Below are 27,638 nucleotides of genomic sequence, written 5' to 3' on the forward strand. Positions count from 1 at the left end.
CGCGAAACCACGCCCCCAGGGCGGGGCATCCGGCGCACCTTCTGAGTGTGGGCTCCCAGCCCCAGTTCAGTGCTTAGGCCGTGGAGACTGAATTTTCTGTCTCCTCACGCCTGTCCACGCATTTACCCCACCTACTCCCCAATCCGTTTATTAGTCCCCTTCCGCAAATGGCTCCGTGGCCGCGTTCCCAAACTGTCCCAGCCAGTGTACACTCTTCGGATTGGGGTTGCAGAACAGTAGCACGTGAATAATTTGTCCCCAGCAGAGCCACCGTAGCTTGCTTCTAGGCGCGTGCGCGGTCTGTGCGGCGAGTACGCGGCAAGTGGTAGCGCCCCCGCGCCGGGGTCCGGAGGTGGGTTGGCGGTGTCCGGCCACAGTTGTGGGACGCGGCAGGCGCTCAGTTGCTACACTCGCCGAGTGAGAGGATTTAGGGATGTCGGGGCCTGTACGTTTCCCTCGCTAATAAGTACTGCTGTAGTCAACTTTGCGGAGGGCGGAACGGAGCCCAGTCCGCGTGGCGGCCGCATCCGCCCTCGCCCGCGGCTCCCGCCAGCCGGCTCGCCTGGGCCCGCCTTGTAGGTCCGCCTCTGGGAGCGACTTTGCACCGCCTCGGGGACCCACAGCCCTTTGGGAGTGTGCACGAGCCCCTGTTACGCTCTCGTGCGCAGCCCTGGAGCGGGCTCGAGGCGGTGAGACCCCGACAGGCCTGTAGGCGGGTCGGCCCTAGGGGGTAGACCTTGCTTCTGAGTGCTGTGAACTCAGCCGGAAGAGCCAACCCCACGAGGCACCAGGGTCTCCAGTTCTCGCGTGTTTTAAGTGCGTCCTTCTCCCCTTTCCTCTAGATGCCCCACATATCACCAATGGCCACCACCTCTGCGTCTCCCCTTTAGGAGAGTGTGCTTGGGAGCCGAAGGATTCCAAGCCAAGGTATGGAAAGGCTGGAATCTAGGGTTTGTTTGTTTTTTTTTTTTCCCCTTTGTTTTTCCTTTTTATTGTGTTGTCATGTCCTTAGAGCTCGAAGTCTTCTGAGGGCTCCTAAAATCTTCATTGGTGTTTCAGCGATTTCCATTCTCATGCTTTCAACGTCTTAGGTACAAGAAGCCCTTATGTTTTAAAAGTTTCTGTCATGTTGGGTGTAAAGGGCTTGTTTTGGTTGAACTTTGAAAAGAAGTAAGTCGGAAAGCAGTGGTGGGTTAGTAAGGGAAAATTTCCCCCCTTGCTGGTATAGACTGTGTTTTTCCCAATTTCTGTATTGAAACCTAGTCCCTAGAGTGAGTGTTTGGAGATAGAACCTTTGGGAGGTGATTAGGCCATGAGGGTGGGGTCCTGGTGAATGGGATTAGTGCCTTCATAGAAGACCCTAGAGAGCTCCCTTGGCCCTTCTGCTGTATGTGAGGACAGAGCAGTCCTCACATAGGAGAGAGTGAAGTCTGTGAACCAGGAAGCAGGCTTTCATCAGACACTCAATCTGTTGGCACCTTAATCTTGAACTTCTCCGCCTGGAGAACTTAGAAAAATAAGTTTTCTATGTAAGCCATCCAGCCTATGGTATTTTGTTACAGCAGCTGAAACTCAGTAAGTTACTGTTGATTGTTCTATAAGCAGAGGCAGCCTGAGGTGGTAAAAGGAGTGAAGAACTAGAAGCATTCATTCTGGCCCCTTCCTTTCTCACTTATCTCTGACCACAGACAAGTACTTCACTGCTGAGGACCTTCCTTAAAAAAATCTCATTATAGGGGTGCCTGGGTGGCTCAGTGGGTTAAGCATCCAACTCAGGTCCTGATCTCAGGGTTCATGGGTTCAAGCCCCACATCAGGCTTTCTGCTGTCAGTGCAGAGACTGCTTTGGATCCTCTGCTCTCTCTCTCTCTCTCTGCCCTTCCTCTTGTTCTCTCTCTCAAAAAATAAATAAGCATTTTAAAATATTAAAAAAAAAATCTCATGACAGGTGAGGCTTTGGTAGGGGGAGGAGGTAGAGCTGGCTTAACCAGACTTTGTCGAAACCAGAAAACCAGTGGAACCAAAGATTACAAACAGGAGTGGGGACTGTAGCAAAACAGAACAAAAAGGGAGGGGAGAGGAGTGTCAGAAGAATGCATGAATGACTCATTCCTGTGGTCCAGCTCTCTGGAAGTCCCCTGGGTTCCTGACCTTTTTATGAAGCCTGTATCTGCAGGCCGTCACTGACTCTGTGAGCCCCCACAGCCTTCTAAGAACTATCCTATTCAGCAAGTTAGCCAGCGGCCGTTTCTGTTTTCATGAAGAACCACTTAACTGCGCTATGGGCTTCTCACAGGGTCTCCAAAGCTGCGGTCAAACCTTTATGCATTTCAGCAAAGGACATTATCTAAATAATGACCTTAACTAGAAATGTGGCTTCATTTCTTGCACTTGGGGATTGGCTAGAATCCCAGAATAGCCATTTATTTAATGGCTATGTGATTCTGGGGGAAATTATACATACAAGTTCTCGGAAATTTGTTTTGCCCTTGTAGATAGATACAAAACTGGTATAGTAACACCTATTTTGCTTGGCTTGTTAGGAAGATAGCACAGAGTCTGGGAGTACTGTAGGCGCTTAATAAATGTTGTTACTACTACTGATTCTTGATGCAGGCATCCCAGACAGTCTTCTTACTAGTCCCTCTGCCTCAGTTTGGGCCTTAAGTATCCTCTGATCTGGACAATTACAGTAACTTTTGATGACTGACCCGTGCCTGTAGAATGAAAGTGCAGACTCTCAAACAGGGCATTTCAAGATCCTTAGCAGCCTAGACGCAAACTACTTTCCCATGAATTTAACAAACCTGTAAGTGCCTAGTAGAGGCCAGGCACTAATAGAACTTACATCCTAATAGGGGAAACTGTCAATAAAACCAGTATAATTACAGATGGTGACTGCAATTTCAATGAGGCATGGGAAATTGCTCTCTCTTTTGTGCTGCTGCCCCTCCCACCATGAAAACAGAGCGTGTTCCAGGAATCCCTTGTTTCTTCCCTCTGAGTCTCAGAATGAGAAGCATGGCTTGCAGACCCAAACCTGCGCTGCAGTCTGGAGCCAAACTGGGCTGAACTCCACCAAAGTTAGCGAAGCCCAGCTCAGTCACAGACGTGTGTGAGCCATAAATATTGTGAATCACTGCGAGCTTGGGTTTGTTATTGTAGTCAAACCGAAATAATACAGAGAGAACCAAGAGCCCTTGCTTGTGGACTCAATGTGTGGGTAAGGAAAGGAGAGAAGTCAAGGCTTCTGTTCTGAGCAATAGAATGAAGAAAGGCATCACTTACCAAGGAATTACCACAGTAGGTAGAGGAGATGGGTGGGGGCAGGAATTTGGGTAGGAGAGTCAGGTTCAGTTTTGGACGCCTGTAGCCTGGGTAGGCTAACAGCTGCTGGACAAATAGCTTTACAATAGGAATGGCTGAACACAATAGATTTTTCTTTTCTTGTTCACAAAGCAGTTCAATGCGGGTATTCAGAGAGTAATGTTTTATGCATTTATTCATGAATCTAAGCCCTTTCTATCTTGTGATCTGCTAGGCTCTATGCCTTCATCTAGCATCATGGGAAGCCAGGAAATGCTTAGTTGGGTGCATAAGATGAGGATTTAGGAACAATTAGCCAGTCTCTCTAACTGCATTTTATCCTGAGATGCCTCTTAGGTATTTATTCAGATATTTATTTATTAGATATTTATTCAGAAGATAAAGAGTTGCTAGAAGAGTTTAGCTGTCAGGTCTGAGCTTTTGGAAATCAAAGATCTATGCATGGGTTTTATAGTCACATGTAGAGAGAATAGAATGAAGTTCAGGACAGATCAGAGGTCCCTACTATTGGGTTTTTCAACATTTAGAGGTTGGTAAAGGAGGAACAGCAAGTAATGTATCTAATGGCTTCCTCTTCTGTTCATATTCCTGACGCACCACACTGGCTCTCATTTCACCGTCCTCCAGATTCACCCAAAAATCATGCCCTGCCCTTAACAGATGATCACTGGTACCCCCTCTTCCATTTCTGCCATACTTTATATCCCTAAAAATCCCAAAGAACAATCTAGCCAGACTTGTTCGTGGCTAGAATGAGCGTGCTCAGGAATGTTTGGCTCTTCATTAATGGTAGCTGGTAAGGATTCTCGGGCTACCCTACATTCCTTAAATTCTCTTGTAGTTAGGTGTGGCTATCTCTAGGTGACAGTTCTCCCTCGAGGAATGTTTTAGGGGAGTTCTCTCAAGCTGGTGGTGAGGAGGTGGAGGCCAGAGTAACCTCAGGGGCCAGAGCTGTCAGCCTGGGGCCCTGGATGACCACGCAGAAAGCTTCTCACCGACGGGGAATCGCTTCCCCCAAACGTCACGTGAACGTAAAGGTTTACTTTGCTTGAGCCGTTTCATTTGGTGTCGTATTGATGATAGCAGTTTAGACTATTCTAAATACATAGAAATTAGAACCAGGAGTGGAGGGCTGCCATAATAAAGGTCCAAAATAATGTATCATCAACTTGGTATCTGGGCACCAGCCAGTGAGGCAGATCCTTGTCATGCTGGGGAAATAGAGTTGGTAAAACAATGCCCGAGAGAGCCAGGAAGGCAGATGCAGATTCCTCTTGAGCCTATAATAATGGGAATGGAAGTTGGAAAGAACCAGAATTTTAGGGTGAGTTAGCAGCACGTTGCTGCTTTTAGCAAGGTACAGGTCCAAACCCTTTGGAGCCAGATGCTGTTGAGAATTCAAAATTTTTCTAAATGTAGGAAGTTAAGAGGGCAGATACTATAGAGTGTAGCACAGAACTCCCCAGCAGAGTCTGGGATAGCACCCCATAATCAAGCATATTCTTATTTCTGCAGTGAAATGCATGGATATTCACACGAGCAAGGATAAATAGAGATTAAAAATAACCCACACCAATTTAGGTCGAGTTTTACCGCCATGGAGTTATAGGAATGAGCTACAGTAAAACTTATTTTTCAGAGCTTTTTGGGTTTCACATTTGTGGATAAGGGGTTGTAGATCTGAATTCTTTTTTTAAATGTTTATTTTTGAGAGGGAGAGAGAGACAGAGTGTGAGCAGGGGAGGAGCAGAGAAAGACGGAGGCAGATCCTGAAGCAGGCTCCAGGCTCTGAGCTGTCAGCACAGAGCCCCATGTGGGACTTGAACTCACGAGCTGTGAGATCATGACCTGAGCCGAAGTCAGATACTTAACCGACTGAGCCACCCAGGCTCCCCTGTGGACCTGAATTATGAGATGTGTCCAGGCAGGAGCTGACTCATTTTCAAGCAGAAAAGGACCAGATGGGGTAGGAAAAGTCCAGAATTGGAGGCATCTCTGGATTATACCTCAAACTGCAAGAGACAAAACTGTCCTTCCTCAAAGGCCACCGCATTAAAGCTTTTCAGTCTGAAGGAACCCAGCTCTGAGGGAAAGATCAGACTACGGGTATCGCCTTCCTCCTATGTTTGTTTCAGATGGTCTTGAAGTAGCCTCCATAAATTAGGAAAAAAAAAACCAGTCTATGAGTAGCTGCAAATCTGTATTTCTCTCTCTCTTTTTTAAGTTTATTAATTTATTTTGAGAGAGAAGTGGAGGGAGGGAGGGAGAGTCAGAGAGAAAGGGAGAGCGAGAATCCCAAGCAGGCTCCATACTGTCAGTGCAGAGCCTGACGTGGGGCTCAAACCCACAAACCGTGAGATCATGACCTGAGCCGAAGTCAGACACTTAACTGACTGAGCCTCCCAGGTGCCCCTGTGTTGATCTCTTTATATAAAATTTTGTTAATACAAAGGGGTTTCTCCTATACTCACAGTAGTTAGCTTTAAAAAAAAAAAACTATAAAGCCTTCATAAACCTTTTCATATCAGCACTTAGAGCACTAGCTCATTCTCTTTAAAGGTGGCATTTTACTTCAGAGGATGGATGTACCTATACTTTGTTTAGCCAGCTCCTCGTGTAGTTGGTTCCATTTTTTTTCTCTCATTATGAAAAAGGCTGCAGTCAACATCCTAGAAGAGTTGAAGAGACACCTGGCGACTTTTGCCAGTATATTCTTAGGGTAAATTCTTAGTGTTGGGATGGTTGGGTTAATAGGTCTGTACATTTTATTTATTTAAAAAAAATTAAAATATTTATTTTGCGAGAGAGAGAGTGTGAGCAGGAGAGGGGCAGAGAGAGAGAGAGAGAGAGTGACAGAGAGAGAGAGAATCCCAAGCAGTCTCTGTGCTGACAGCACAGAGTGATGTGGGGCTTGAACCCACAAACCGAGAGATCAGGACCTGAGCTGAAATCCAGAGTCAGACACTAAACAGACTGAGCCACCCGGGCGCCCCAGGTCGGTACATTTTAAATATTGAAATCAGGGGCGCCTGGGTGGCACAGTCGGTTAAGCGTCCGACTTCAGCCAGGTCACGATCTCGCGGTCCGTGAGTTCGAGCCCCGCGTCGGGCTCTGGGCTGATGGCTCAGAGCCTGGAGCCTGTTTCCGATTCTGTGTCTCCCTCTCTCTCTGCCCCTCCCCCGTTCATGCTCTGTCTCCCTCTGTCCCAAAAATAAATAAACGTTGAAAAAAAAATTAAGAAAAAAAATAAAAATAAATATTGAAATCAATTGCCAAATTTTCTTGCAGAAAGAATTCATGAATTTGCACTTTGAGTCCACGACCGCAGGCAAGAATGCGCACACTCAACCAGACAGGTGAGGTGTGGGGCAGTGGTGTGGAGAGTGTCCCAGCCTCTGTGGCTCCGATCAGCAGCCCTGCCTTCCGTTCTCATGGGAGAAGCACTGCATCGCTTTGTCTTGGTTCTCATTTTTCTTACTTTGGTGCAAGCCTGGGAAGGATTACCCATCCACCTTTTTATTTTCTTTAAGCTGCCGGCATATCTTTTGCTTATTCTTCTATTTTGCACTTGTTATTTGGAATTATTTTGTCAGCCCCAGTGAATTTTAGGCCGTATTGATTGATCGAAGAGAAATTTCATAAATTTATAATCTTGTGTGGTTACATTTATCAGACTTCTGCCTTACAGCCCCTTGGCTTTGCTTTCCTTCTGGGAAAAGCCTTTTCCACTCCAAGATCGAATATATAAATTATTCACGCTTTATTCACAAATTATGTGGATATATTTTATTCAAAATCTTTGATCCATCTGTAATTAATGTTGGTATAAACAATAAATTATAAGCCCAGCCTCATATTTTTTCTAACAGTTCTTCAATTTCCCCAACACTATTTTATTTATGCCACTGACTAGATTACCTGTAAATCCACTAATCAGAAATGACACCTTTAGTATGAAATAAAATAAAATGCATGCATGTTTAGGTCTATTTCTGGATTATTTATTCTGTTCCACTGAGGTCTTTTTCTTCTCTAGTAATAATCAATTTTTTTAACGTTTATTTTTGAGAGAGAGGAGGGGGAGGGACAGAGAGAGAGGGAGACAGAGGATCTGAAGTGACCTCTGGGTTGAGAGCAGAGAGTCCTCTGCTGGGCTTGAACCCGCAAAGCATGAGATCATGACCTAAGCTGAAATCAAGAGTTGGACGCTTAACTGACTGAGCCATCCAGGTGCCCCACCAGCAATAAACAATTTTAATCATGGCAGCACTCTCTGGGTTTTTAAAAAAGTCATCTCTGGCGCCCTCAACAAGGTCTGTAGAATTGGGGATGGGGAATCCGCTGGCAAGACTGGTGGTGCCCATGCCAAAGAATTAGCCAGTCAGGACAGCTAGGGTTGAGGATTCGACCTTTGTGGTTGGTCTGTTTGGTGAGACCAGGGCCAATGGCTCAGCCAACGTGGCTGGGGCTGCCAGGGCTACGGCCAAAGGAGACTGTGCGAGTGGTCAGGAGATTGGTTACCACTGGGGAATTGGCCAAAAAAGTAAAGATTGAGAACAGTGGAATCCAGTTTCTCACGATCTGAGAAGGAAATTACAAAACGTGGAAAAGCAGAGGCTGGAGAAACCCCTGTGGTGATGGTTTGGAGTTGGAAATGTTTGTGAACCCATGGTTGTCAGTATGTGTAGATAGACTGACATAAACATACATTTATAGGGGCGCCTGGGTGGCGCAGTCGGTTAAGCGTCCGACTTCAGCCAGGTCATGATCTCGCGGTCCGTGAGTTCGAGCCCCGCGTCGGGCTCTGGGCTGATGGCTCAGAGCCTGGAGCCTGTTTCTGATTCTGTGTCTCCCTCTCTCTCTGCCCCTCCCCCGTTCATGCTCTGTCTCTCTCTGTCCCAAAAATAAATAAACGTTGAAAAAAAAAACCATACATTTATAGGCAATGTGTATGTGTGTTCACGTATTTTTAGTTCTGTCTCCTGCGAGGCTGTAGAAGCAATAATATCCCAGTAGCAATGAGCATAACCAGTGCCCAGATCTTGGTTTCTATTTTCTTTAATGTTTATTTATTTATTTTGAGAGAGGGGTTATGGGTGGGGGAGTGGCAGAGAGAGAGAGAGAGAGAGAGAGAGAGAGAGAGAGAGAGAATCCCAAGCAGGCTCCACGCTGTCAGTGCAGAACCGAATGTGGGGCTCAAACTCACAAACCTTGAGATCATGACCTGAGCTGAAATCAAGAGTGGGATACTTAACTGACTGAGCCACCCAGGTGCCCCCCAGGTCTTGGTTTCTAAATACCATTTTCCACTAAAAGGAACCAGGGATCTTTGGGTAAATGGCTGATTCCAGATAGGAAAAAACAAGTACAGTTTGAGCCTCAAAGATATATTTGTGCCAGAAAGTAAAAATTGTTCAAAGAGTAATACGGGGTATGTCATAAGGACGTGAGAATCAGCTTAAGGGAGCTTCCACTGGCTAAGTCTGGGAAAATTCGAGCAACAAACAAATAGTAATAGTAACAAATATAATCCGCTCAATAAAGTAGAAACCCATGAGTCCATACTGAATCAATCAATAAGAAGGGAAAACTTTGGGGCGCCTGGGTGGCGCAGTCGGTTAAGCGTCCGACTTCAGCCAGGTCACGATCTCGCGGTCCGTGAGTTCGAGCCCCGCGTCGGGCTCTGGGCTGATGGCTCGGAGCCTGGAGCCTGTTTCCGATTCTGTGTCTCCCTCTCTCTCTGCCCCTCCCCCCGTTCATGCTCTGTCTCTCTCTGTCCCCAAAATAAATAAACGTTGAAAAAAAAATTAAAAAAAAAAATAAGGGAAAACTGCACAGTATGATACTAATTAATTAAGTGCAGAGGGAATGATGGAACTAGAAGCATTTTGCAATCGTTATAGTAATAATTGATTCAGGTCAGATTCATTAACGGATGCTAAATCCAGTGGGTGAATGTTTGATGAGGGACCGAATATTTGCCTAATTTCAAAGTTGTCTCCGCACAGACGACGCGTTAAATGTTTATTAATTAATGGCACATACTTCCCAGTTAATTTTACCATAGAGAATTCTGACAGACACTATCTTATAAATGTTGAAATACCACCAGTATTGGGATAGACAGTGTGGACTTGCTGATAGGCTGCCGTTAGAAGAACATAGCATCACTTTTGGGGTATTTCTACCAAGAATATAGAGTTTGCATGTAATTAGAAGGCAATATCAGATAAATCCAGACTGTGGGACTATCTTACTCAGCTAGGCTACCATAACAAAATACCATAGACTGAGTGGCTGAAGCAACAGATACTTATTTCACAGTTCTGGAGGCTGAGATCACAGTGAAGACTTCCTGACTCGTAGACGCCCATCTTGTCACTTTGTCCTCACGTGACAGAGAGCCAGAGATTGAGACAGAGACAGGCAGGAGAGAGGGATTTCCCCCTCTTCTTTTTTTTTTTTAATTTTTTTTTTCAACGTCTATTTATTTTTGGGACAGAGAGAGACAGAGCATGAACGGGGGAGGGGCAGAGAGAGAGGGAGACACAGAATCGAAAACAGGCTCCAGGCTTTGAGCCATCAGCCCAGAGCCTGACTTGGGGCTCAAACTCACGGACCACGAGATTGTGACCTGGCTGAAGCTGGACGCTTAACCGGCTGCGCCACCCAGGTGCCCCTCCCCCTCTTCTTATCAAGGTACTAATCCCATAATGAGGTCCCCCCCCCTCGTGACCTCATCTAAACCTAATTACCTCCCCAAAGCCCCATCTCCCAATACCATCACAATGTGGGTTAGGGTTTCGACATACGTATTTAGGGAGCACACAAACATCCGATCTGTTAACAGGGATTTTCTACAAAGTAACTGGCCTGTTCTCATTAAAAATGGTCAAGGCCACAAAAGATAAGGAAACACTGAGGAACTAGAGGCTAAAGACACATGACAACTAAGTGTTAGGTGTGATCCTGAATGAGATCCTAGACCTATAGTAGGTATGATTAGGATGATTGACAAAATTTGAGTGGGATCTGTGGATTAGATCAAATCAGGCGAGCTCTGTTTCTAGAGACACTTTCCTGTTAGCCTGGACCAAAGCCAACAGCCGAGCCTGTGGTAGATGGCTTATGGAGGGCCCACCTGGCTGACCCCTGAGGGTGGGCTGCAGGAGCCCCGAGTGATGCCCAGCTGGCAGCCAGCAAGAAAACAGGGACCTTGGTCCTGCAATGGAAAGGAGCTGAATTCTGCCCCAACCTGGATGAACTTGGAAGAGGACCCCAAGCTCCAGATGGGTCTGCAGCCTGGTCAACACCTTGCTTTAGCCTCGTGGGAAAAGAAATTTCCGTTGTTTAAGCCACCGGGCTGTGATGTTCTGTTATGGCAGCTCGAGCAGATTAATACAGTGGTGTACCCAATGACGGGTTGACTGGTCAGTCTTCTCTAAATAGTTCAAGTGCGATCAAAGTGTGAGAATCTAGTTTTCAGTGACTGTATAGACAGCGGCCTGGCTTCAGAAGGAAGGAGGGACTGGGTGGAGTAGGGAAAAAAAATTTTTTTTTAACACATCCAAAGAATGAGTCACTCCAAACAGCTCAGTTTTCTGAAAAGCTGAATCCATAAAAGCACTTAATATCCTTTAAAAAAATTATTTTGAATGGGCAGTTATTTTTACAGTCTTTGTTTTCTTTTTACTTTTAAGCTTTCATAAACAGAGTCAATGCACGTTATTAAAGTCAAATGGGGAGAGGGGAGAGAGGGATGGAGAAAGGATTATCATGAAAGTGCTGATTCACCTATGAGGTTGTCTCCTGCCTCAACTTGTCCGGTCCCCAGATACAACTTTAAACCTTTCTATTTTTTTTCCCCTGTGGTGGTATCTCCATATTTCCCAACAAGAACCTTACACCATTTTTTAACTGTATCCACTTTACGCCTTGCCATCCTAGTAGGAGAGGAGTTAGTTCACCTCCATCACCTTTAAAATGTGTTCACCACTTACCCACCTTCCAAAATGGCTCTAACTCCCGTCTCAGTTCCTCCACTGTAATCGGGCATCTTTAAGCAAAACATTGGAATCTCGACCTCTTGGTGCACAAACAAGACAGTGTTTAATTTCCCATTGTGAACCTTGATGCCTCTACTGCCTTCTGCCCCTCTTTACCCCATTTTCATCCCCCCGCTTTTTTTTTTAACGTTTATTTATTTTTGAGACAGAGAGAGAGCATGAACGGGGGAGGGGCAGAGAGAGAGGGAGACACAGAATCGGAAGCAGGCTCCAGGCTCTGAGCCATCATCCCAGAGCCCGACACGGGGCTTGAACTCACGGACCGCGAGATCGTGACTTGAGCTGAAGTTGGACGCCCAACCGACTGAGCCACCCAGGCGCCCCCATCCCCCGCTTTTGACAGCTATAGATTTATTTGACAAAATCCAGATTAATAACATTCTTACTTTGTTTTGAAACTACAATTTTCCCATAATTTATCTATAGTTCAGTTCTACAAGTCGAAAGTCAATAACTGGTGTTAAAATTATGATGGTGTAAATCCGGTTTATGACAAAAGCAAATATTGTGTTGGGCTTCTTTATAACTTGTTTTAAAACTCTGGCTTTCCCATAATTTTTTTTTTACAACTTAAAAAAAGATTTTTATTAACGTTTATTCATTTTTGAGACAGTGTGAGCAGGGAAGGGGCAGAGAGAGGGAGACAGAGAATCTGAAGCAGGCTCCAGGCTCCGAGCTGTCAGCACAGAGCCCGATGTGGGGCTCGAACTCACAAACTGTGAGATCATGACCTGAGCTGAAGTTGGACGCTCAACTGACGGAGCCACCCAGGCGCCCCTCCCATAATTTATCTGTTGTTCAGTTCTACAAGTCGAAAGTCAATAACTGGTGTTAATATTATGATGGTGTAAATTCTGTTTATGACAGAAGCGAATACTGTGTTGGGCTTCCTCTCTTTATTTCACGTCATGACCTCTCTACCTCTTAATGATAATGGTGTTAAACTGGAATATAATGAACGTGTGTTAGCGTTCCTTCGTAAGTCAGCATCATAATTGTGAACCCAGGGGTGCCTGGGTGGCTCAGTCGGCTGAGTGTCTGACTTCGGCTCAGGTCATGATCTCACGGTTTGTGAGTTCGAACCCCATGTCGGGCTCTATGCTGACAGCTTGGAGCCTGCTTTGGATTCCGTGTCTCCCTCTCTCTGTGCCCCTCCCCTGCTCACACTCTATCTCTGTCTCAAAAATGAATACACATTAAAAAAATTAAGAAATAATTGTGAACCCCAAATACTTTGCTTGCCATAATCTAGTGATGTCTTTCTTCCAGTATAAATAAAAACTACTATTTATTGAGTACCTACTATCAGGCATTCTGATGTGCAATATTCTTATTTTATCTTAATAACAATCCTGTATTACTCCTATTTTTACAGATGAGAAAACACGAGGTAAGTAGCTGGGAGGACTGAATTTGAATGACAGACTGATACCAGGTTGGGTTGACCAACTCATCCCTGTTTGCCTGGGACTTTCCAGTGTTAGCATTCAAAATCCTGTGCCCTGGGGATCGCCTCGGGCTCAGGGCACCTGGGATCATTGGTCATCCTACAAATCCAGACACTCTTTCTCTTTCTTCTTTTGAAATTATTCACCACCACCACCACCACAACAATATTAGTAATCAGTCATTTCCATGGCTTGGGGTTCACGGCTCTTCTGCTAATGGCTTGTCTGAACTGGGAGTTGTCACCAAAGCCTGGATTGATGTCAAGATTGGAAGCATCTGCAGGGCTGCATGCCACTTATTTTTCAACATATTGAAACATATTCTTCTCTGTCAGGCTCTATTAGGATGGTAATTTTTCTGTATGGAGCATGCTTTAGGGGCTCCCTTTGCTGGTTCCCCCTCACGTTCATACCTCTACTATAAGAGCACCTCAAAATTCACCCCTCGAACTGCTTTTCTTTCTGCACGCTTGTATGGTGTCTCATCTACTCCCATGACTTTAAATCTCGTCCATTTGAGCCTATGAATCCTAAATATACATTGTCAGTTGGGTTCTCCCCTGAACTCCTGACACAGATGACCTATTGGACATCTCTTCTTAAAGATGGAATAGTCACCTTAAAGTTAAAACATCTCTAAGTGACGGGCGCCTGGGTGGCTCAGTCAGAATCAAGTGTCTGACTCTTGATTTCAGGTCATGATCTCACGGTCTGTGAGTTCGAGTCCTGCATTGGGCTCTGCACTGGCAGTGGGGAGCCTGCTTGGGATCTTCTCTCTTCCTCTTTTCCTGCCCCTCCCCTCCTCATGCTCTCTCTCTCTCTCTCTCTCTCTCTGTCTCTCTCCTTCTCTCTCAAAAAATAAAGAAACTTAAAAAAAAATCTCTAAGTGGATTCCTCACATTCCCTGGAAAATTTGCTTCTCTCACAGTCTTGTGCATTCCCAAATCCTTCCAGTTGTTCAGGCCAACTTTAGAGCATCATTGACTCTTCTTTTCAACGCTCACACTGTGTAAAATCTAGCAAATGCTCCAAAATGCACCCAGAATCTGACTGCTTCTCACTACCTTTGCACTAAGAGCACTCTGGTCCAAGCCATGTCCAATGTCATTTAGGGCAATAATAGCCTCTGAACTGGTCACCTTAATCCCACTCCTGCCCATCTGTCTTACGTAGTCTCAGTAAAAGTCCAGAGTAATCATTTTCTTATTTTTATTTTTTATATTATTTTATTTTTTAAAGTTTTATTTATTTATTAATTTTTTTTTAATGTTTACTTTTGAGAGAGAGAGACAGAGACAGAGACAGAGCATGAGCAGGGGAGGGGCAGAGAGAGAGAGGGAGACACAATCTAAAGCAGGTTCCAGGCTCTGTGTTGTCAGCACAGAGCCCAACACAGGGCTTGAACTCCTGAACCGTGAGATAGATCTTGACCTGAGCTGAAGTCAGATGCTTAACCAGCTAAACCACCCAGGTGCCCCCAAAGTTTTTATTTAAGTCATCTCTATACCCCACTTGGGGCTCGAACTCACAACCCTGAGATCAAGAGTCGCATGCTCCAACCAGGCTCCAGCCGGGCACCCCCAGAGTAATCCTTTTAAAACACGTGTTTTGTCACCCCCTGCCCAAAGCCCACAGATCGCTCTCTGTCTCACCCAGAGGGCGAGCCCAGCACTCAGGATGGTCTCGTGTTATGTGGTGCATCAGCCTGTCGCTGTCCTGACTCCCATCTCCAGTCACCTGGCGTCCTTACTCCTTGAAACTCCAGGTATGGTGTTTGCCATTCTCTTTGCATGGATAGGTACTCCCCAGATCATCTGGAAGCAGGCCTAGCTACATACACTGCAGTGCCCAGTACAAAATGCAAACGTGGGGCTTCTTATTCGAACTTCATTAAGATTTTCACGACTGTGACAGCAGAGCCCAAGCCCAGGCACAGGGCCCTTCTGGGCAGAGTCTGGAAGTTTCCCTCCTTCAACAGCTTCAGGACTTTGTTAAAAAACCATCATCATCATCATCATCTTTTTTTTTTAAGCTATTTTTTTTAATGTTTATTTATTTTGAGAGAGAGCAAGCCCGAGCAGGGGAGGGGCAGAGAGAGAGGGAGAGAGAGAATCCTAAGCAGGCTCCACACTGTCAGCGCAAAGCCCGATGTGGGGTTTGATCCCATGCACCGTGAAATCATGATCTGAGTTGAAATCAAGAGTCAGACGCTTGACCAACTGAGCCACCCAGATGCTCCCAAAACTCATCTTCTTATTGAAGCCTCTCGCCCTGATCACCCTGTTTAAAACCTTAGTACCTACCTCTGCACCTAAAACTCCTTATATACCCTCTATGATGTCCTCTTCCTCTTGGGTGTTTCTTACCCTCTAACACACTATAGTTTACTCACTTCTTTTGCATTTTTTCTGACCTCTCCCTGGATTAGAATAGATGAGACCCGGGGTTTTGTCTTGGTCAAAGCTGTTTCCCCTGCACCTAGAACAGCGCCTGAAAGAAAGAAAGAATGGGGGCGCCTGGGTGACTCAGTCAGTTAAGCCTCTGACTCTTGATTTCAGCTCAGGTCATGATCTCAACAGATTGTGAGATTGAGCCCTGCATCAGGGTCTGGGCTCACATTGCAGACCCTGCGTGGGATTCTTCCTCTCTCTCTGCCCCTCCCCCCACTCATGTACTCTCCCTCTCAAAATAAGTAAATTAAGAAAAAAAAAAAAAAGAATGAATGAATGAATACATTGATTTTGCAGTCCTCTGGTAGAAAAAGCCAAGCTTTGAAATCCATCCTTTAGAGGGAAAATTCTGTGGACTTGCAATATTTGTATAAAAATAACACAAGTCGCTTCCATGTACTTCCTTTTTTTTACCCCAGGACATGCTGGGACCACAGAACAGCTGGGCCATCTTGCCTTCTAGAATTCAGGCTCTCCACACAAGCTTTGTCCTAAGCACTTCTGCCTCTCCTTTTAAGGTTCTAAAGTTGCCATTGTTTTGAATCCTTCGCTCTTTTTCCCTTTGAAAAGTAGTGTTATTGATAATACTATGGTTTGGAATTCACAAGTTATGAAAGTGAAAAGCCTTCTGTCCTTGTTTGTCCAGTCACCTTGTCCGATCCCTTCCTTGGAAAAAACCAATTATCTTCCAAGCCCCCTGTGAATCCTCCCAGAGATATTCTATGCAGACACTGTACTGATAAATGCTAGTGTGACGTGTAGGTATGCTGCCTTCATTTTTCATGAAATGGTTCGAGAATAGCGTATGAGAACGGGGCCATTTCTGTCTGTCTCCATTTTGATTGAGGCTCCAAGACTCTGGTTTTAAATACTCCTTGTTTCTCAGCAAGATGGCAGGGGGCCTTTGCAGTCCTTGGGAAAGAGTCCTGAAAACTGGTTTTGCAAACTTGGAACCTTCACCATTTAGGCTATAAGAGAATCTGGAAAGGTCAAGGTGGAGTCAAGATTGATTAAGAGCTTTTGCCTTGGACTTTGAGTCCGAGGTGAGTCACGCCTATTCCCACAGGGAAGCATGCTTTTCCCTGAAGGTGGTTCTTCAATGGAGGGGAGTGGCTTCCACACACAGGGGGCGATGGCCATGTCTGGAGACATTTGGAGTTGTCCTGACTGGAGAGAGGCTACAGGTATCCATTGGAGAGAGGCCAGAGATGATGCTAAATATCCTGCAGGGCACAGGACAGTCCCCACAAGGAACACCAAGTACACAGCCTCAAATGTCACTGGTGTCGAGGTTGAGGAACACTGGCCCAAGGAGAGGGGCTGCTTTGGGACCACTTGAGGAGCGGGGAGATGTCTCTTGCAGTTGGTGAACACAGGGAACCACTGTTTGGCCCACATGCGGAGGCGCTGAGGCTGCCTTGCTGTGTTCCTGGTGCAGAGGTGAAGTGAGGCTGCTGAGTGGAGAGGGCAGCCTGTGCTCCCGGCACGTTTGATAAGAGGGAGCGTCAGGGGTTCTTGTGGAACGAGATAAGGACTGTGATGGCAGAGCAGGACTGCTACGTGGAGGGAAGAGTGAGCTCAGCCGGGGCTATGGAGGGAGGAAGCCGTCATAAGTACTAACCTGTGCCAAGGGAGCCACGGGGGAGATACATCCAGTTGGGATGGGGAGAGGGGAGATGTGGTGTGTGGTTGTCTTTGAAACACCTCCCAAAGTGCTTCAGGAGAGCATGCGTTTGGCTCATACCCCTGGAAAGCCCAGCAAGCGTCACATAAAAGTTTGGCTGTCACTGCGATGGCACACAGAAAATAAAATGCAGAGCTCACAAGAAAGACCCTATTTGATTTGGCCCCTGCTGACCTCCCTAATTTCATTTTCTCTTATTATTTTGAACCATGGTGGACTTCAGGCCTTTCCTCAAACGCACTGAGCCTGCTCTGACCTCAGGGCCTTTAGGCTTGCTTTCCTTACCACGTAGCATGCTCCTCACCGCCCCCCCCACCCCATTTTTGCATCATTGTTTCCTCTCTTTGAGTCTCTGTGCACAAGTCCCCATCTCAGAGAGGCCTTTCTTGAACAGTCTACCTGAAACAGGCAAATCTCTGGTTAATGTCTCCTGTGTTTGCTTAATTCTTAATCCCTAACCTTTTATGATAACGTATCCACTTACTGTGTCTCTTCTCCATTATGATGTAATAGCCCAATAGGAAGACACTTGATCTGTATGTTCCCAGGGTCTAGGGCCATCTCAGTGTTTGGTAGGTGTCCAATAGATATTTAGCTAGTAAGTGAATGAATGAATATTTGAGCAATGCTGTTGTGGTTTGCTGAGCTATTTGATTTGGCTTCTGATCTGTGAGTGAGTGGAGTCTCAGCCCTGCCCGGAGACAGGCTCTGGGCCTGCCCCCTCTCTGACTCGTTCTCTGCTGTCAAATTCCCTGGCCCTGGAGCAAAAGACAGCCATGCAGGGGAATAGAAAGACCAGGCGGCCCATTTCACACAGCTTTTCAGATAAAAAGCTAGTTAGGACCTTAGCTGTAGTCACCCCTCCCTGTTTAAAGACCCAAGTGAAAAGTTGTGAATGAAAAGGGAGTAATGACCACCTGTGTCCTTTTATTTTATTTTTTTTTAAGTCAAGTATGTCTGTTTTGTTTATATTTTAATTCAATACAGGCATATTTTAAAATAAAAAATATTGTTGCTGTTTTGGGAAACCTCAACGAGGGGCACAATGGAGTAAGATTGTCCCCAATTCTGTTAGCAGGCATTATTATTTTAACATTTGTGGTACACTGTTGCCATATTTTTTATCCTATGAATATAGAAGAAAATATATTTTTAAATGATATATTAAACAATTTATCAAAATGGCATATACTCCCAAGTAATGTCATGTCATATTTTATGGATGTATATTGCAATGTTGTATGATGGCGACCCCTGTTAATTGTCTTCTAATTCCCTCCCCAGTCCCAACAAACAAAACCTGCACACACGAATCCTGTTATCTGTGGGTCTATCCACTTATCTATCACTGCATCTACGTATCTATGAGTTAATATATCTGTTATTACCTTTGTATGTTTTATGTTTTTATCATTCTATGTTATCCTTGTATCGATGTACTCGTCTTTCTGTCTATCTATCATCTATCTATGTATGGGTCTTTCTCTATGCATTTATCTCCCTAGGTATCCATGTAGGTATCTGGGTATCAAAGTATCTATCTATCTTTCTATTTATGCGTCTATCATATATCAGTGCTTTCATGAATCAACCAGTTATCTATATATTTATCAATCTGTTATCTATCTTTGTATCTGTCACTATATATGATATATAATAGTGATATATGATATCACTATATCATACTATACATAAACGTGTGTGCGTGTGTGTATATATATATATATATATATATATATATATATATATACACACATATACACATATCCGTTATCTGTTGCTTATCTCTGTGCCATTCTTTCAGTTTTATTTACAGGACTTTCTTTCTGCCATGCATGCTTTGGCACCTTGCTTCTTTCACTTAGTGCATCTTAGAGATCTTCTGCGTGAACACTTCAAGAGCTATCTTCGTCTCTTCTTTGATGATGCCATTGTATTCATCATAAGGATGTTCCAATAATACATTTAGAATTTCTTTTATCCTTATTTTATTGTGCTATATGGTGTACACACACACACGTGACTTAGATCCTGCTCAGGTCAAAAAATAGAACATTGCTACTACCCAAAGGCCCCCAGTAGACTTCTACTCAATTACAGCCTTATCCTTACCTAGTAGAAGTCACTCTATCTTGATTATTGTGATAATAATTTTCTTGCATTTAAAAAAAAATTTACCGTTACGGATGCATTTCCATAGAAGGTGGTTTACTTTTCTGTTTATGAGCTTTAGTTGGATGGAACCGTACTTCGTGAGTTTTGTTGTTTCTTGCTTCTTTTGCTCAATGTTATATTTATGAGATTGACGCATGTTGTGGCAGGTAGCTGAATGTATTCGTTTTCATTATTCTATAGTAGAATTCCATTGTGTAACTTAATCCCACTTAAAAAAAAAACAATTCTAATGATGGTGGACATTTGGATTGTTTCCGCTTTTGGGCCTATTGTGGAAAATGCTTTTATGAACATGTTTATTGAAGTATTTTGATGCTCATGTGTACCAGTTTTTAAAGATATATCTCTAGGACTTGAATTTCTGGGTCAGGGGTGCATCAACTTCACTAGGTAGTACCAGACTGTTTCTAAACATTAGCACCCATTCTCCCCACACCCCCAAGAAGAGGACACTTCCCATTTGCTCAACAACCTTGCCAACATTTGGCATCATCAGACATTTAATTATTCTTACAAGTTTCTTGCTGATGGACAGTCTAGTCTCTCTCTCTCCTTTTCTCCCCCTTAAAATTTTTCTTTTCTTCTTCTCCTCCTCCTCCTTCTTCTACTTCCTCCTCCTCCTCTTCCTCCTTCTCCTCCTGCTCTTCCTCTCCTTCTCCTTTTTTTTTTTTTTTTTTTTTTTTTGCCATTACAAACAGTATAAGGAACCCAACCTCATAGACTCTCCTGGCAAGCTTTTGTAAATATGCCTAGAGTATATCTCTTTCTTGGTGGAAATGCTAAGTCAAGGTGCTGTAAATATTGATAGCTATGGTCAAATATTCCTCCCCATGTTTATATCCCTCACTTTATGTTCCCACAATAGGACACGAGAGCCTAGTTCCCCCACATCTTCAACAACATTGGCTGTCCTTAAATATTAAGTGTCTGCCAATTTTATAGCTCTTTTGTTTTGTGTTGATTTGCACCTGTCTAGTTATTAGTAAGTTTTAATATCTATTCATTTGGATTTCATGGCTGAAACTCCTTTTCTTTAAAAGCTGCCGGTTCTTATCTTTTGCCCATTTTCATACCGTTTTGTCATTTTTGTCTTAGCAGCTCATACATACTTTTTATCAGTTGAGGACATAAGCCCTTTGCTGCCAGATATTGTTGTAGCTGTCTTTTCTCGTTTAACACTGGTCTTTGGACTTTGTTCAGGCCGCTTTTAGTCCAAAAAACATTGTGTATTTAAATTTAACCAATTGTTTATCTTATGGCCTCTCTGTTTTTTTTTTTTTTTTTTTATCGTTTTTTATTTTTGGGACAGAGAGAGACAGAGCATGAACGGGGGAGGGGCAGAGAGAGAGGGAGACACAGAATCGGAAACAGGCTCCAGGCTCTGAGCCATCAGCCCAGAGCCTGACGCGGGGCTCGAACTCACGGACCGTGAGATCGTGACCTGGCTGAAGTCGGACGCTTAACCGACTGCGCCACCCAGGCGCCCCAACCTCTCTGTTTTTATATCCTTCTTAGGAAGACCTTTCCGAACATGCACTCGTGCTTTCTTTTTGAAATTTTGTGGTTTATTTTATGTTCAGCTCCTTGACACATGCTACATCTTTGATAATTTGGATTTAAATCTTTGAGGCGCCAGAAAGGGAAGGATGCGGCAGGAATCCAGCTTTTCCTTGCTAACAATTTGTCAGCGGATCCGTGTTTTTCCCCCTCCTTTTTTAAAATGTCACCTTTACCAGAAACTAAAATGCCATATGTATTTGGGTCTATTTTTGGATTCTCTATTTTGTTTCACGGATGTCTGTTTTTTCCCCCCCAGCATTAAAACAGTTTTACATTTTGCTCACTGCCTGAGTTTTACTAAGCAGAAGCATTCTTTTTCCTCAACCAAAGAGTCAAAGCTAAACTCAGGCACAAAGCATACAGGCAGTGCAGTGCATCTGAGCAGGGCTGTGTGGAAGGAAGGTGAATGTGTGGCCACTGGCAAAGGGTAGTGGGTTGTAGGTGCCAGGCGTACAAAGGTGTAATGTTCTTGTAGATTCTTGATTGGGAAGGAATGCTCTGTGCACACATAAAACTGCACGTTAGGCAAATAATACATAATCGGCCCAGTATCTTGGGGCAAAGTCTGATTTCATTTGAAAGAAGTCGTGTACCTAGTGACTCGCTGATTAATTATTCTTAATTTAAGTGGTTAACAGTGCAACCAAGCTGCAGGCATCTGGTTTCCCGTGGCTGCGGGAAGGAGGTGAGCAGTGACCTGCTTCACAGAAATGGGAACTGATGTCGTGAATCTGGCTGCCTTCCACCTTGGAGAAGTGGCTCTGTTTTCTGGAAAGAACAAGGCCTTTAAATAACCCAATATGCTTTAATTTTACTATTTTGGATGGTTAGCTCTCTCACAGGCACGGCAGCCATCCTTCTCTTATGTGTAAAATGTTCATGACCGTAGTTCAGGCACAGTTGTTAAATAAATGAGGTAGTACAGGCAAGCCACAGTCCCGGGGCCACCTGATCCTTCTGGCCTGTCTTGGAGCAGCCACTCTTGGACTCTTTTTATATTTGATTTTTCTCATGGTTGCCTCCTTACCTCTGTGTATTATATGTGTGCTGCTCCTTGATACATCAATTTTAATTATTATTATTTTTTATATTTTTTAAGAGAGGGAAAGGGGCAGAGGGCAAGGAAGAGAATCTTTTTTTTTTTTCTTCCAATGTTTATTTATTTATTTATTTATTTATTTAGAGACAGAGAGTGTGAGCAGGGGAGAGGCAGAGAGAGAGGGAGAGAGAGAATCCCAAGCAGACTATGCACTAGTGGAACCCCAATGCGGGCTCTATCCCATGAACCATGAGACCATGACCTGAGCTGAAATCAAGAGCTGAAGGTTTAACTGACTGAGCCACCCAGGTGCCCCGAGAGAATCTTAAGCAGGCTCCACGCTCAGTGCTGAGGCCAGTGTGGGGGCTCGATCTCACAAACCATGAGGTCATGACCTGAGCTGAAATCAAGAGTCAGATGCTTAACCGACTGAGCCGCCCAGGTGCCCCCGGACATTGCTTCTTGACTCTATGGTATGACAGTTGACCTTCATCACCCTGAACCCAGGCCCTCTCCACACTGTGCAGTTAAATAACCTTCCTCCTTCTTCCATGAAGAAGCCTGTGTGCTGGGTGCTCCAACCCTCTTTGCTGGGATGCCTTGTGCCCTTTGTTACATGCCCCTCTTCGGAATCCCGGCTTTCCATGACATTCTTTCCCAGGGCTTAGCCTTGATGGTCCTAGGACATTCATGGAAGTTCAGCCATGGTCCATCTGCAAGTCCTCTGTGCCTCTCCCCTACCCTGCTGAGTGCTCCACGGCGCTGGGGCCTGACCTGCTCCGACTTCTCTCTCTCATTGCTGGTGCCCTTACTTCATCAGTGACCCTCTTTTCACAGCAGCCACTTACTCAGGCTCTGGGCCAGAGATATCCTCCTAACCTTTGTCCCCAGGGCTCTGTGGTTGGCCTTAATAAGACCCATTTTGAACATGCCTAGACCCTTCCAGTGCCCACAGCCTGGGAAGTGATCTCATCCCAGGAGGTGTCTGCTCTGCTCACTGAGCATCATGCCCAGGTGTGTGAGGTGTGAGCTGCTGGAGCAGCACCCCAGGTGACCCTGGTGACACTGGACCATCCATCAGTCTTGTGGGAACACCTGTGAGAGGGAGGGAGGTGGATCGCTGTGAGAAAACAGACTGATGGGCGGATTATTGACCGATTATACTAAGCTGCAGCTTAGTGGTGCGGGGTCCTAAGTTAGAAGTAGGAGGGGCACCAGGCAGGGTTTTCAAGGGGAGCTCCCAGGGCACACCTCCTTTCTAGGGGCCAGCATGCGGGCTCTGAAGGCCATGGTGAGCCACTCCCAGAGATATGGACGGATCAGAAGAAGGTGATGCTGTCACGGGGCCAAGGGGAGCCCATGCAGTCCCCCAAGAGACTTACCATTCAGGAGGGAAGAGAGACTCATAAATAGGTAATGACAACACAGGTAGTAAATGTTCTGGAACGATGCCTTGAGAGTGTAGGCATGGGACTCAAGGCACCCTGCCAGCTCTCTCTCCCCACTTTCTCATCCCTCAGGTGTTGAAAGCCCACGGGTTGCAAAACCAGTTTTCAGGAACCTCTTTTCTGGGCCAGCATCAAGATGTGGGAGTGGTTGGTGCGCGGTGAAAAGACTAGTGACATCTATTGCCTCCTGGAGGACCTGGTGGCTGGAAGGCAGGGGTGCAAGGAGAGGCTTTCTACCTGTGAAGGTTTTGAACTGGAAGCTTCTATTGCTTACCCATAAGTGTAAATTTACTTAAAAATACAGCCACAAATTACCAAAAACCCCTTTGAAAGTGCCAGGTAGGGGACCTCAAAAGGGGAGGCAGGGTTGCATAAAGGAGGAGCTGAGTGAATCGATTCAGGGTCTGGACACGTTGCAAGATTATCAGGGAGACCAGTACCTGCAGGCACATGCACGTCCCAGGGCGAAAACCAAACCAGATTGCAGAAACTTGTGCTGTTTTCACATAGATGTGGCAAGTCCCTGGGATTGGCCTTTAAAACCGGAAGCTCTTCTCACCCAGCGACGGGTCCTAAAGTTGGTGTCATACTAAATTTTCCACACCAATGTAGACAGGATGGGAAGGGTCTGATTGCAGCATTGCAGGTCCACACCGCTCTGAAGGCCGTCGGGGCTCGGGTATCTGCTGATCTCAACGTAGCAATCGCATACTTGATTGAGACTAATGAAACCCAATCTGTGAAAACAGCTGGGGTTATACATCCAATCTTTTTGGACCACTTTCTCATGAGAAGAAATAGATTTTACATTGTAACTCAATATACATGTTCATACACAGATATGAAATAAATTTTCATAAAATCATACTTCATTTAATTATGTCGGATGGACTAAATTTTCTGTTCTATTCTTTCCTATTTGATATTTTTATGTTTTGTTTTGTTTTTTTTTTTACTTTTTTATTTTAGAAAGAGAGAGAGCATGAGTGGGAGAGAGGGGCAGGTAGAGAGAGAGAGAATCTTAAGCAGGCTCTACATTCAGCATGATCCTGACACAGAGCTCGATCCCATAACCTTGGGATCATGACTGAGTCAAAATCAAGAGTCAGATGCTCAAGTAACTGAGCCACCCAGGTGCCCCTCCTGTTTGATATTTTTAAAAGCTGGTCACAGCCCCCTAAACTGACTTCATGGTCCATTCCGAAAAGTTTGGAAAATCCTGAGCTGGGACAGGTACATGTATACTGATTCATGATATAAGAGATATATTTTCTGTTAGGTCACTGTCAATAAAAGTTTGAAAAACATCACTAAGTCATGTCCCTAATATTTAAATTTGATCTTGTCAAGATCTCTTCCATTTTGTTTGTTTGTTTGTTTGCATTCAAGGGACTCAGTCTTAGGGCACCGGGGTGGCTCAGTAGGTTGAGCATCTGACTTTGGCTCAGGTCATGATCTCATGGTTTGTGGGTTCGAGCCCCGTTTCAGGCTCTGTGCTGACAGCTCGGAGCCTGGAGCCTGCTTCGGATTCTGTGTCTCCCTCTCTCTCTGCCCCTCTTCTTCTCACGCTCTCTCTCTGCCCCTCCTCTTCTCACGCTCTGTCTCTCTCTCTCCAAAATAAATAAACATTAAAAAATTTTTTTTAATAAAAAATAAATAAAGGGACTCAGTCTTAGAAATATTACAAAAAATGCAGACTCTTCCAGTGCTTTATAAAAATTTGTTTCATCCTGAGTTTTATGGATACTACAACTTTGCTTTTTTAGAAAAAGTTTTATGACCCATGTGTGCATCCCTGAACACTAGAGTTTAGTTGTTTCAGTTTAAAAAAATGATGTCTTTTAAATTTCTTTTAATCTATAACTTTTCCCCCACCTTTTCCTCCCACCTTGCATTTTATTTATTGAATAAATTGGATTGCTTGACTGATAGAGATTCTTATAGTCTAGATTTTGCTCCTTCCATCCCATGGTACACTTTAGCATGCTCTCTTGTCATCTGTCTTTCCTGTAAATTGGTAGTTAGATTCAGAGTTTTGATCGGGTTCAGGTTTTATTATTATTATCTTTTTGGTTAGAGCACTTTGTAGATGCTATACTGTTCTTCCATCAGCCAGCACATAAAATGTTTACTGTTTGTGTGCATGTGTGAAGTGCGTGCATGTGTGTGCACGGGTGTACATGTGTAGGTCTGTGCATGTGTACGTGTGTAGGGGTGTGTGTGTGTGTGTGTGTGTGAGGTTAACTACCACCGATGCTCAGCGTACGTCAGGAGTCACAAAAGGTTATTCTAATCTAATCACTTCTTCACTTATTAGTACAAATACATCTATTAAAAGAACTTCCTTCTACTATTTGGTTACCTAATAATTCAGTTCACACAGGAAAGGCAGAACAAACATCCGTTTCTTTCCCTTTATTAACCATTTCTCAATAATATGTTGCTCCCTTATCATCCATCAAAGATGATCAAATAAGGGAATTTTTATTTATTTATTTTTAAGGTTTATCCATTTATTTTGAGAGAGAGAGTGAGCAGAGGAGGGGTAGAGAGAGAGGAGAGAGAGAGAATCCTGAACAGGCTCTGTGCTGTCACCGCAGAGCCGGGCACAGGGCTCGATCTCACAAACCGTGAGATCATGACCTGAGCTGAAATCAAGAGTCAGATGTTTAACCTATGGAGCCACCCAGGCACCCCATCACATAGAGTTTTTTAAAAAGTAATTTAAACCCATGGATCTAAACATATCTGATGCATTTCAGTTGATTGCAATTATTTTTTTCTTGATGCACCAATTATTCCTTCTTTACCAATGAGTGGCTCCTGAATCCTGTTTATACCACTCTAATGGGCATTCATAGCTTCATTCTTTTCTTTTTTTAACTTTTTAAAAGTTTTTTATTTTTTGGAGAGACAGAGAGAGCACGAGCAGGGGAGGGGCAGAGAGAGAGGGAGACACAGAATCCAAAGCAGGCTCCAGGTTCTGAGCTGTCAGCACAGAGCCTGATGCGGGGCTCAAACCCACGAACATGACATTTTGACCTGAGCGGAAGTGGGATGCTCAACAGACTGAGCCACCCAGGTGCCCCTATAATTTCCTCATTTTCTTTTTTCTTTTTTAAACTTTTTAAATGTTTATTTTTGAGAGAGAGAAAGAAAGAGACCCAGAATCCAAAGCAGGCTCAAGGCTCTGAGCCATCAGCACAGAGCCTGATGCAGGGCCTGAACTCAGGAACCGAGGGATCGTGGCTAGAGCCGAAGTTGGACATCCAACCGACTGAGCCCCCCAGGCACCCTGTAACTTCCTCATTTTCTATGAGGTGTTCCAGACTCATCTTTATCTTTCCTGCCTCAGACCTGGAATCAGCCATTTTTTCCAGAAGCCATGTTTTTTTTTTGTTGTTGTTTTAGTGGTAAATATATTTCAGGACCACAATATTGGCACTAGGAATGTTCACTGATACTGAGTTGACCATTTTTATTGTGGACTTTTCAGTGGACAGAGCAAGGGAATATTTTAGATAAAATAGCTCACAAGTTAATACTGACACTTCTCTATTTCTTTTTTTTAAGGTTTATTTATTTTGAGACAGAGAGAGCGCACCAGCAGGGGAGAGGCAGAAAGAGAGGGAGAGACAGAATCCCAAGCAGGCTCTACACTATCACCGCAGAGCCCGACGCAGGGCTCGAACTTACAAACCAAACTGCGAGATCATGACCTGAGCTGAAATCCAGAGTCAGAAGCTTAACCGACTGAGCCACTCAGGTGCCCTGATACTTCTCTATTTCAAACTCAGCATCACAGCGTTTTAACTTTGTCTTTTATATTTGTGTCACCTTTCTTTGTGACCAAGAACCTCGGTTCTCAAGAATGGGGGTGGGGGTGGGGGATAATAGGATCATGTGACGTAATCCCTCATTTGTCTTTCATATGCTTCATACACAACAGTCTCGCTGTCAGTAAAGTTCTATCAAATATTTCAGCCTGGTCTCAAAGATGCTGTATGGGATTAAGGGAGGGGTCTTTATTGATGCTACTGACACACTAGAAAGAGACATTCCTGCCTCCCTGAGGCCAGTATGTTGGCCGTGTCCTGGGATTCAGGGAAATGGTTTGGAACCATAGAAAGTGGCCGGTGGCAAGGCTGGGACAGCCTATGAAGGAATGGATGGTTGGCCTGGAATTGGGTGACACAGGAAATGAGACAAAACTTCTTCCCAATTCTACTCTACAGAAACTTTATATTATATAGGTGAGGGCCCCTGAGCCAGGAGACATTTTATCACAGTTACCGCCAAGTATTTGACCAAGGCTCTCGGTGTCTGCTGAACAACCACAGACACGGTATCTCGCTGAGCCCTGATACCCGAGTGGGATTGAGGTTTGCTGCGTCTCTGCCGCTTGATCCGCACAAAGCACTTTTGACTTCTATTCTCTCATT

The 27,638-nt window shown here is 44.6% G+C and overlaps 1 long non-coding RNA gene across 2 annotated transcripts; it reads left to right on the top strand.

Annotated features, from left to right (window-relative positions):
- Positions 1 to 125: 125 nt before the first annotated feature.
- LOC121020937 (uncharacterized) lies at positions 126 to 26,815 on the top strand. Of its 2 annotated transcripts, none has more exons than XR_005786373.1 (5): positions 126 to 352; positions 843 to 927; positions 12,768 to 12,782; positions 14,469 to 14,605; positions 26,770 to 26,815. It is a non-coding gene; the product is annotated as an uncharacterized LOC121020937 (long non-coding RNA). The 2 variants fall into 2 exon arrangements; XR_005786374.1 differs by lacking the exon at positions 26,770 to 26,815 and adding an exon at positions 20,665 to 21,815.
- Positions 26,816 to 27,638: the final 823 nt, after the last annotated feature.

The sequence above is a fragment of the Herpailurus yagouaroundi genome, unplaced genomic scaffold (assembly GCF_014898765.1).
Source record: "Herpailurus yagouaroundi ecotype Mexico unplaced genomic scaffold, PumYag 253, whole genome shotgun sequence".
Taxonomy (NCBI): domain Eukaryota; kingdom Metazoa; phylum Chordata; class Mammalia; order Carnivora; family Felidae; genus Herpailurus; species Herpailurus yagouaroundi.